We start from the raw sequence: 11614 nt of genomic DNA on the forward strand, positions 1-11614 counted from the left end.
CCCTTTTATTGAAGATCCATGTCTAGGAACCCACCCACCCTGGCACGCTCCTTGCTGAGAAGGGCTGTCACATTTGGGAGGGCTCCCATGTGTGAGTCCACATCTAAGTCGCAGTCTGTGTCTGTGAGTCCACATTTAAGTCCCGGCGCTGGTCATCAGGCCGCTCCTGTGATATTTCCTCCTGCCCACAAGGATGGTCTTGAAAGCCCAGGCTGGTGGACACCATGTTCTTACACCAGTGCTTCTCAAACTTGCCTGGGGATCAGAATTCCCTGGATCTAGTCCCAGTGTGGACGGGGACTCAGCAGGTCTGAGAGTGTACTGTCTGAGGAGCTCGCGGGGGCTGTTAATGCCACTGGTCCGCAGAGTCCACATCCAAGATCATGGCCCAGGCTAGGAGAAGGCAGGATGGGCCATGTTCCGGGCTCACTGGATGCTTCCTGAAGTCTTGAACTGATGTCGTCTGTGAGCAGCTCAGAAATGCTCCCACACCTCCTACACTGGCTCCCACGAAGGTCTGACCTAGCTATAGCTTTTAGTCCATTTTCAAAGACCAAAAAGGCCCAGCTCCCTCATGCTGAGGGGGTCTGCAGATGCGCACAGGGTCAGTAAAACTGGTGAGCATGTGGGTTCTGTAACTGGTAAGGTCTGTCCTTCCACCTGTTTACAGGGAGAATGCCATGCGTAGTTCATGGAAGCACCTGGAATCGTGTGTCTGTGATTACAAAAGAAGAAAGCCAACTCCGAAGAAAATTCTGGTTGTTAGCTATGGAAAGTTCGGCTGATTCACTTTATTCTTCCTCTCTTTTATCTTTAAGCAAAGCCGGCCCAGCCAACCACAAAAGGGCTCTGGGAGACTCGGCTCCCAGCAGGGCAAGAGGACAAGTCTTTTCCTCTTCACAAAAACGCACTTTCTTTCAAAGGTATTTATTGGAGATCTCTCTTCACTATTTTCCCATCTGCCCTGAAGTTATTTTTCAGCAGAGTGTACATATATTTTAATCAGCAGCATCTCAAGAGGAAAACCATCCTCTAATTAATGGCTCAAGCCATCATGCAAAGCATAACAGCGGCATCAGAGTCACAGCTTCGTGCTGACTGTGTGACTGCTGCCTGCGTCGTGTTTACGTGAAAGCCACCGTACGATCACGCCTGGGTCATCAGCCTCCCCTTCCAACACGGAGGGCACCTGCCAGGAGGGGCCAGGCAGACCGCTGAGCTTGCAGAACGCCCCGCTGCCTGGGCAACAAGGAGGTTGTGCCGACGGGGGGCTCCTCTACAAGCTGGAGATTAAGACCATGACGGGCTGCATTTTATAATGCTTCGGGGAGATGTAACCAATTAAAGCCAAATTGTGTTGCATCCAAGAGGCCCTCCGAGACGCAGAGTTCGCACGCTCTCTGTTCTTCGCCCCCTCTTTGAGCCTGATGCCTGAGAAACAGCCCCTGGCTTGTATGGAACATGAAATGCACAAAGAACATCGCCGCGTAAAACATCAGAGGGGAACACCGCTGCCTTGAGGCCTAAAGCAAAAGGAGAAGTCACTCGTCCTGATAACTGCCTGCATTTCGAGTTCTGAGGTTTTGTTCAGGATGGAAGTTGGGGCATTTTGATTTCTGAAAACATTGCATGAAAATATTATTTATTTTGGTTGCCAGTTTCTGAATGCCCCACCCCCTAAATTTTGTGCCCACGCTGGGTACCTCCCCTTCATCTTGGCCATGTCATTAGAGGGGAGATCATCTATTTAACTTGCAAGAAAGCTTATAAAGGCTGAGCTAATGACACTTCCTATGGAACAAAAAGAAAAAACAATGAGGGGTTTTCATGACTTGGGAATCAAAGTTAGTAGGTGCGGATGCTTTGCTGACTCTTGGAGCTGCGGTGAGCAGAGGAAACGCTTTGAACTCATTCTCAAAAGGCTCTTCTGTGTCGAGCCTTAAAACCGTCTTATAAACGGAAAGCCTTTGTTGCGACCTGACTGTGTGAGATCTTAATTTATTTGGTTTTCCTTCATCTTCGCACATCTTCTCTACAGTGATCTGTCACTTTTATCACAGTTGAACTTTGAAGGCGCCTGAGGGAAAGGCTGAGCACCACGTGTGGTAGTTATGGGAAGCAGGCGTCCCTCCCATGGGGGAGCCCAGAGCATCGCCATGGGCTCGCTTTCCCACCAAAGTCCACAGTCCCTGGGACACTGGACAGGCTCACCTGTGCATTCACATGTCTGTCCCCCTCCCGTCCAGTGGCAGGAGGAGTATGGGACGGACACCCTTACCTTACTGGGCTGTTTCCCAAACAGTTCACATGGAATCGCTCTGTAAACCAGCCAGTGTCGAGTTTGTATCATGGCTTGAGCAGGAGCTTGCCCGAGCATACACAGAAGCCACTCCCCCAGCCTGACCCCCCGGGGGACACTGTCACGAAGGAGGCACAGTGTGACTGTGCGGACCGTCGCGGACCTCGCCCTCTCCACGCTGAGTCAGGGGAGAGCAGGGGCCCCGTGGAGCAGAGCCAGTGCCTGGCATCTGTCAGGCCACCACGCACCCCCCAGGCCCTTCCCGCGGGGAGGCAGATCCTGCCCCCAGCCCGGCTCGTCGCTGCTTCTCACTGTCGCAGCCAGAAGAATGATTTTTAAATGTGGATTCAATTGCATCGTTGCTCCGTTCGGAGCCACCGGGCTTTACCCTCTCGCTCAGCACGAAAGCTGCTGCTGTTCTCACCATGGCCCCTGCGTCCCTCAGAACCTCGTCTCGCTGCTCCTCCAGGTGCCTTTTCCCTCTTCTTCCATTTGTTTCCTGCACTCCTGCTGCCCCTGTCTCCTCACCACGCTGCCCCTGCCCTCCCCTTCGGCAAACTACTTCAGTTCTCGGTGCCTCAACATTCCAGTCTCTAAAACGGGCACAATAATAGCAAGAGTGTTGGAAGATTTCTGTTAGGATTAAATCCATTCAACAGCCTGTCGAACGTTCAGTATTACATTATCCTTGTCATACTTTTCATGGCCTCCATCTGATTTTCCCAAATCTCTGACGATTTGACTCCTGCAGCACCAGTAATCTCGGACAGGGGCCAGCGACGCTTCAGCTTCTTCCTACAAAGCATCTGTCAGACCCTCGCTGCACAGACTTAAAACTCAGAGTGTCAAATCCTCCCGGGTTCCCAGAGCCCCTGCTGCTAGGTCTTATGCACTTGTGGTCTGCCCTGAATTTTCTTCCGTACTCATTGTTTGGGGGAAAGTGGTTTCATATTTCTCAATTTTGTCTGCGCTTTTCCCTTCATTTCGGTGTAATGTCATTTTCCATCTTGCCTTCATATTCCAGTTCGTGCCCACAACGGAACCCTGCCCTCCACTCTGTCTTCCAATTCTGTCTGCAATTTTCACTCTGCCTTTTCTGTTCTCCCGCGTGGGAGCAAGGGCACATTTACTTAACCTCTCTAGCAATCTTGTGTTTGGATGGGGAAAGATTGGGTTTCTGGCAGTTCTAAATATAGAGCAATTCCTTGAAGGAATGCATGATGGGACCAGATCGTAATTCAATACAAGGAACTTGGCTACAAGGTGAAGATGTTGTCACAAGGAAAACACTCACCCACTCACCTGGTCTGAGGTGCCGGTCGGAAGGAGTCCAGCAGCATGCCGACTCGATTTTAAGCTTCAAGCCGCAGACCCAGCAGTGTTTTGTTTTCTTGGCCTGGGAGGGAGATTGGAGATTAGGTATGAACTCAGTAAGAAAGCCAATAAAGCAAGTCAATAAAGCCTCTCCGGGGGTGGGGCAGGGGTCCGGGGAAGGTAGTGCGAGGGTGGGCAGGACACGGGGAGACCAAGTGCTCCATCACTCCTTCCCACCCTGCGACTCCACACCTCACGGGGCCACACACCTGCTGGGGTAGTTCTCTCCCAGGACCCATGAAGACACCCAACCATGTCCGTGAGGAAAAGAGCTGGAGTCAGGAGTCTTCCGTTAAGACCTGTTATGCAAGGCTGTGCTGCCCCCATAGCTTCTGGGGGCACTTACAGAAAGAAGGGCCACAACGCAAATCCCTCACAGTCCTCTCCCCTCCCTCCCCCTCAAGTCCCACTTGGTGACGCAGGACCAGGACTAAGCAGGACTTGGCTGCTTTGCTCTCACACGTCCTTGTTGTCCTAAGCCCTCCCAGGCTTGGATGGAACTCACCGCTCAGGAGATTAACTTCCCAAACCGAAATGCTTGGCCCACTTGAAATCTATTTGTGGAACTTAGTGTTATTTTCGTCATTGGACCATGAAAAATAAATTCCACAAATAGAGTCCCAAAACCCTCACCCATGATGAAATAGCTCAAATTTCTCAAAAGGTCCAAGAGTCCGAGGCAGCTGGGAGATGTGGCATTACCTTAGTCTACTTCTACATAATTTTTTTTCTTTCTCTTTTTTATATCTGGGATTTATGACTTGAGAAAGAGGGATTGTTGCTCTGATTACTGTCCGTTTCCCTGGCTAATGTGGTTTTCTCCCCAGGAATCTTGAACACATTTTTTTTTTAAGTTGAAAGCAAAGAGAAATCATGATAGCTTCATCTACTATCATGTAAACAATGAGATAATAATAATCTACAAGCTAGTAGAATTAGAAGACACTGGGCACAACGAGTAAATCCTTATGTTCTTGACTCTCATAAAGCACATGGTTTGTCTCCTACCATTGAAAATTCAAATATCTGATCTTGAACTTCAAGAAAGATTTACAACCTGCTGATCTACTTACGGACTAAAAGAGTATTCTACCAAACACTGTCCCTGCTGTTAAGGAACTCACTGAGGAGTTAAAGGAGACAGAAAGTTAACATGAACATGACTATCACTAAGAACTTGTGAGCACTGAAGAGGAGGTTCTGAATAAAGGACCCCAATGAAGAAAAGTTCCGAGTGTGCCTCAGACTCGTGACTGACCGGGAGTTCTCTGGAAATCCACAGCCACTGGGTTAATGGGGCCAAAAGAAAAAATAATATTAGCAAACTATCTATAGCCTCTAGGTTTTTTTTTTTTTTTTAAACCAAGATCCTATCCCTGAATGGAAGGATGGCAGAGAGAAGAGTTGAGGAGTCACTGGAGCACAGACACGCTGTGAGGCACTTCCAGACCCCGTGTCATTAATGTCTCACAGCAATCCTGGGTTATAGATAATCTCCCAGAGCCTCACATTTTTTAAAAGATGTATTTATTTTTTAGAGGTGGGAAAGGCAGAGGGAAAGAGATAGACATAGAGATAGAGAAAGAATCCCAAGCAGATTCCCTGCTGAGCACAGCACCTAACACTGCGCTCCATCTCACAACCCCAAGATCATGACCTGAGCCGAAATCGAGTGTCAGATGCTTAACCAACTGGACCACCCAGGCGCCCTGAGCTTCAAAAATTTTAATTGACTTGTTGCACCATTACTCTTGCGGTGTAAGAATTTGTGCCAAAATGCAGGAGTTTAAAACAACTTTTTCCCTCTCTTTCTCAAGATATGTTGGTCAGGAATGTGGAAGAAGCTTGGTCGGGCAGTTCTCACTTAGCCTCTCGGGTGGTGGAAACCCGTTGTCCTGGGGGCTTCCATCCTTGAAAGGCTAGTCTGGGCTGGGTGCCAGGACGGCTCACTCGCAGGACTGGCAGATGCTGCTAGATGTCAGCTAGGGACGGAGAGGGGACTGTTCACCAGAACACCCACAGAGAGCGTCTCTAGGAAGTGTGCTGCTCTCAGGATGACCAGACTTCTTACAGGATTTCCGGCCTCCCCAATAACCCGTGCTGCACAGGACGGAGTACAAGCTACATGACCCTTTGTGACCAGCTTCAGATGTCACACGGCATCACTTCTGCCATACTTTATTGGCTGGAACAATCAGAAGCCCACCAGGATACCAAAGAAGTCTCCAGAAACCCACGAAGATACCAAAGAAGCTCCAGAAACCTACCAAGATACCAAAGAAGAGGACATAAACTTCACCTTTTGATAAAAACAATGTCAGGGTTATGGTTTTACATGATCGTACTTGGCTCAAAAACAGCCAGTAAGATCCCACTCAAATGTATTGTAAACAACAAAACCTGTGATTGCAACTCAGGGTATACATAGTGAGGGGGTCATTTTATTTGCAAACGAGAGAAACTTGGTTCATGTTTGACACGTTGCATGGAATGATTCAGAGACCCAGTGTTTGCCGCATGTGCCCATCTCTTCAATCCATATGACAGATCCTATTTGAGTCACATGGTTAGAATAGCTGTAACTAGAGAATTCGGAGGGAGATGAGATGGGGTGGGGGAATAGTGGGAAATGTGCACTATTGAGGAATCAAGAGAGTTTGCAAGGATTGGTGAGCTCCCAACTTCTTTTGCCGAGAACCGAGAACTCCTTAGTGAAACTTCTATAAACCTCACACAGGAAGAAATCAGCCTTGAGCTCTAGACAAATCTGTGTTGTCCAGAGAGCCCATGGAAAAGTAAATTAAAGGCTTTTTGATTTAGCTGATAAATTAATGAGCCAGAGTGAGAGTCACCATGCCTTCATCTATATGTCAATTATCAAGTATTTTCACTTGGTTCGGTCATTTTTTCACACAAGGGCCGAGGCTGATAGGAAAAGTTTTATCTTCACTTTGGAGATGATTTTGATGAAGTCCCAAAAGTTTATTTTGGCTTTTGTTTCCTTTGCCTTTGGAGACATATCTTGAAAGAAGTTGCTGTGGTTGATATCGAAGAGGTTACTGCCTATGTTCTCCTCTAGGATTCAGATGGATTCCTGTCTCACGTTGAGGTCTTTTATCTATTTTGAGTTTATCTTTGTGTACGGTGTAAGAGAATGGTCGAGTTTCATTCTTCTACATATAGCTGCCCAGTTTTCCCAGCACCATTTATTGAAGAGACTGTCTTTTTTCCACTGTATATTTTTTCCCGTTTTGTCGAAGATTAACTGACCATAGACTTGAGGGTCCATATCTGGGCTCTCTACTCTGTTCGACTGGTCTATGTGTCTGTTTTTATGCCAGTACCATGCTGTTTTGGTGATCACAGCTTTGTAGTAAAGCTTGAAATCAGGGGACGTGATGCCCCCAGTTTTATTTTTGTTTTTCAACATTTCCTTAGTGATTCGGAGTCTCTTCTGGTTCCATACAAATTTTTGGATTATTTGCTCCAGCTCTTTGAAAAATATCGGTGGAATTTTGATCTGAATGGCATTAAAAGTATAGATGAGACACCGAGACCCAGAAATTTTCAGTGACTCAATCTGAATTACACAGGGAATAAAAAGTAGAGCTAGGACTCAAACTCAGACTTCCCTGGATCTAGTACCTTCTCCTCCTCACCATGGATTCTCCTGATAAAAACTTCAGGCTCCTTGATGGTGTGATAAACAGGCAAGGTCTTCTCTACTGGAGGGTCCAACCTCTCCATTACTGAATCTTGGAGTAGCTGCCAATTGGAGCATTTTGGTTTCTACCACCAAAATGAAACAGGCCATCTTCATGTTGACTCTAGGAACCTACATGTATCAAATAGATAAAATGCATTAGCTTCAACTTCTCTATTTTTTATTTCTTAAGGAATCTCCACACTGTTTTCCAAAGTGGTTGTGCCAGCTTGTGTTCCCACCAACAGTGTAAGAGGGTTCCCCTTTCTCCACATCCCCTCCAATGCTTGTTGTTTACTGTCTTGTTGATTTTGGCTGTTCTAACTCTTGCAAGGTGGTATCTCAATGCAGTTTTGATTTAAATCTCCTTGATGGCTAATGATGATGAACATTTTTTCTTGTGTCTGTTAGCAATTTGTATGTCTTTGGAGAAGTATCTGTTCCTGTCTTCTGCCCATTTTTTGACATGATTATCTGTTTTGTGTGTGCTGAGTTTGAAGAGTTCTTTATAGATCTTGGATATCAGCCCTTTGTCTGTACTGTCATTTGTAAATACCTTCTCCCATTCCGTGGGTTGCCTCTTTGTTTTCTTGACTACTTCCTTTGCTGTGCAGAAGCTTTGATCTTGATGAAGTCCCAAAAGTTCATTTTTGCTTTTGTTTCCTTTGCCTTTGGAGACAAATCTTGAAAGACGTTGCTGTGGCCGATGACAAAGAGGTTACTGCCTGTTTTTCTATAGGATTTTGACAGATTCCTGCCGCACATTGAGGGGTTTTTAAAATTCATTTTGGGTTTATCTTTGTGTACGGTGTAAGGGAATAGTCAAGCTTCATTCTTCTGTACACAGCTGACTTCTCTTCGCCCTGCTCCCAGGAACAGCAGATTTGGTCAGGCGGGTTTCATGGCAGGTTGAGGAACTGGAGTCAGACCGACCTCCGGAATTCTCTATAGACCCCCAAGTCAGACGTGGTTGGCTCAGGGTTGTTTCACATGTCCTCAGGTCCTTGGCTCAAACCAAGAGGTCCTCAAAACTTTCTATGCTCAAATGAAAAACAAGCTCCAAACATTTTCTCTTGAAAACCGAGTGAAAAGAACATACACCCACATTTGCTTCCATTGGTTATGTCTCATTTAACTTTTGAAAGACTTCTTAAGAATCAAATGATTGAAACATGACTGGTGGCAACTTTGATAGCAACGTAACAATCCCTGAGAATGTCTTGAACTCAAGGGATATATTTTTTTAATCTTAACCCATGAGTCCCTGAGAGTCTTGATTTGGTCAGCATAAGCCAGAACCGATCATCTACCAAACTATGAAAGACACAGGATTTCTTCCATGTCCTAGATCTCCTTTTCTACACCCACGTTCCTTCTTTTCTTCTTCTCTTATCACAGGCCCATCCTCCACTGGGAAGACTCTGTTTGCATTAGACCCGTGCCCAGAAATGACGAGGAGGACGACGAAGACTGTGGCTTCCATTTATTGGGTCACCACCATTTACACGTTATTTACTCAGTGCTGATTAGGAGTCAAGTCGGGCTTTAAGCCATTTTGTGTAATCCTATCTGCCCTATGAGACTGATACTCAGTTTTCCCATCTTACAGATGATAAAACTGACATTTCCAGAGGGAAATAATTTGTCAGAAGCCCCACAGCTCGTGTGGGGAAGGAGGAGACTCAGTCTCCCATTCCTTTGACTTCTGAGTCCATTTCCTTTATTATTCCAGTTAACGTCACAATGGGTGGCTAAATCAATCTAGTGTCTGTCCTTGCGGTATTTTCATGTCTAAAGAGGACAGGCAGTAAAAAGTCCTGCTTCATGGAAATTTAGGAATTACAATTGGTGTGGCTCTTACAATAAGTAATAGGCTAATAACTACAATATTTTCAAGTTTCTAGAAAAGGGCTTCCCAGAATCCCCCAAACCACACCACGTAAAGAAATGGTCTGTGCTTCTGTGACTTCGATGAGCATGAGGAGACCCAAATGATAGCACCGAGCTCCCGGCTTTTGTTCCTCATCTGTAAAATGAGGGAGTGAGACCAGGTCACCCCTAGGGGCTGTTCCAGCCCTGACACACCATTTGTGAAGGATTGATTACATAGAGTGGGTATGGTAAGCTTACCTTAGGGCTAATTGATAAACCTGAAGTCCTAGTTTCCTCTCCTCTCAGAGATCCAGTTTCTTGGGCCTTATGTAAGTCTCCATGAGGTGAAAGATGCTGTAAAACACAGTGAAGGCAATTCTTCAGTGACTGTCATTGCAAATTACAGCCCTGAAACCAATTCATCTCTCAACCTCCTTTCCGAGGAATTGGTAGTAAAGACATAATGTTGTTTCCAGTCCCTTTTATCTTTAAAGCTCTTACGAAAACATTGAATTAATCTTCAAAATGTCATGAAGGGAGGCATAATCCTAGTGCTGTCCCTCCTCTTGCATTCTCTCCATTTTTCCTTGTCAGTCATGTTGTGAGAGTGGCGTCAGAGGAGACCTGCAAGGTCGTTTGCTTTAAATCACATCCGATGGTTGATTCTCACAAACATTCTCGCCAGGCACTCACCCAGTGTGGGGGATAATTTGGGAGCATCTTCCAAGCCCAAGAACAAGGACTTCCCATCTGTCTATACATTTTATCCAACCAGTGAGAACCCCAAGTAGCAAGGGGAGTGCACCCGACTGATGACACTTCATCCAACTGACGTTGACTGGACCCTGCTTGACCACCTGCAGCTAGCCGGGCAATCAGACAACCCTCCTCCACAGCCAAAGTGGCAATGACGCTACTATAGTCTCAGCCTGGACTGTTTTCATGGGGGGAGTGGATAATGTTGGAAGTGAGAGTACACCTACCTTCCCCAGTAAGCCAACCTGCAAAACTAGAAAGATGAGGCAGATGTGCAGCAGGGAACAGAGTCGGAACATGGAGAGTACATCCTGGGCCTCGAAAACCTTTCATTCCCTGGCTCCGTTCCTTGACTGCCCCTTTGCATGGTGTCTAGAGTCCTACTATCTTCACTAACACCTGCAGCCTGTGCTTGAACAACCCGAGTCGCACATGACTCCCTGGATGTTTCTTCAACACCTCTCCTAACTCCCCATTCTTCTGGAAACCCTGGGATCCAGAGAAGGACTTGGGAGTCAGAGATGTTTTCCCTTCCCCCACCTGGGGGTAGTGGTGGGGGTGGAAAATGAGATAAGGTGGAGAAGATCTGAGTATTTATCTCCATTTTCACTGTCTTCATTTGAATTCATTTCTGGCTGACAGCACATGGTTTCCTGCCTCCTTTCCAGCAGGACCATCACAGACTTACATCCATTCTCTTCAGTGCTATAATAGAAAAGATAACAACAACAAAAGCCCACAGCCTAAAGGACTTGCAGGTAGTCATATAAGTAGAAAGAACAGAAATTTTGAAATAGCAATGATGCTAATTTTTTTAAATTAATTTTTTATTTTTTCAGCATAACAGTATTCATTATTTTTGCACCACACCCAGTGCTCCATGCAATCCGTGCCCTCTACCATACCCACCACCTGGTGCCCCCAACCTCCCACCCCCCACCCCTTCAAAATTCTCAGATCTTTTTTCAGAGTCCATAGTCTCTCATGGTTCACCTCCCCTTCCAATTTCCCTCAACTCCCTTCTCCTCTCCATCTCCCCTTGTCCTCCATGCTATTTGTTATGCTCCACAAATAAGTGAAACCATATGATAATTGACTCTCTCTGCTTGACTTATTTCACTCAGTGATGCTAATTTTTTTTAAAAGATTTCATTTGACAGAGAGAGTGTGCATGCTTGAGTGTGAGGGGGGAAGGGCAGAGGGAGAGGAAGAAGCAGATTCCCCACTGAGCAAGGAGCCCAACATGAGGCTTGATCCTACAACCCTTGGATCACGACCTGAGCCAAAGGCAGACGATCAACCGAATGAGCCACCCAGGGCCCTACTAATATTTTCTCACATTTCCTAATTTGTGTTTTGACCCTTTTACTTAATTTAATCGATCTTTTAAGTTGTTAGGTTGTGCCAAGCCATGTCATAAAATCATGGACTGTCAGACTGAATCAAAAGAAGAACATCAAAATAAAAAATAAATAAATAATAACATCATTTAAAGTATATGACCCTGCAATTACACTACTGTGTATTTACCCCCAAAGATACAGATGCAGTGAAAAGAAGAGCCATCTGTACCCCAATGTTCATAGCAGCAATGTCCACAATCGCCAAAC

At 46.1% G+C, this 11614-nt stretch overlaps 1 long non-coding RNA gene across 1 annotated transcript; it reads right to left on the reverse strand.

Annotated features, from left to right (window-relative positions):
- Window positions 1–528: 528 nt before the first annotated feature.
- LOC125080129 (uncharacterized) lies at window positions 529–9598 on the reverse strand. Its single transcript, XR_007121216.1, has 3 exons — window positions 9507–9598; window positions 3594–3695; window positions 529–715 (listed from the first exon to the last, which is right to left on the reverse strand). It is a non-coding gene; the product is annotated as an uncharacterized LOC125080129 (long non-coding RNA).
- Window positions 9599–11614: the final 2016 nt, after the last annotated feature.

Source organism: Lutra lutra, chromosome 10 (genome assembly GCF_902655055.1).
Source record: "Lutra lutra chromosome 10, mLutLut1.2, whole genome shotgun sequence".
Taxonomy (NCBI): domain Eukaryota; kingdom Metazoa; phylum Chordata; class Mammalia; order Carnivora; family Mustelidae; genus Lutra; species Lutra lutra.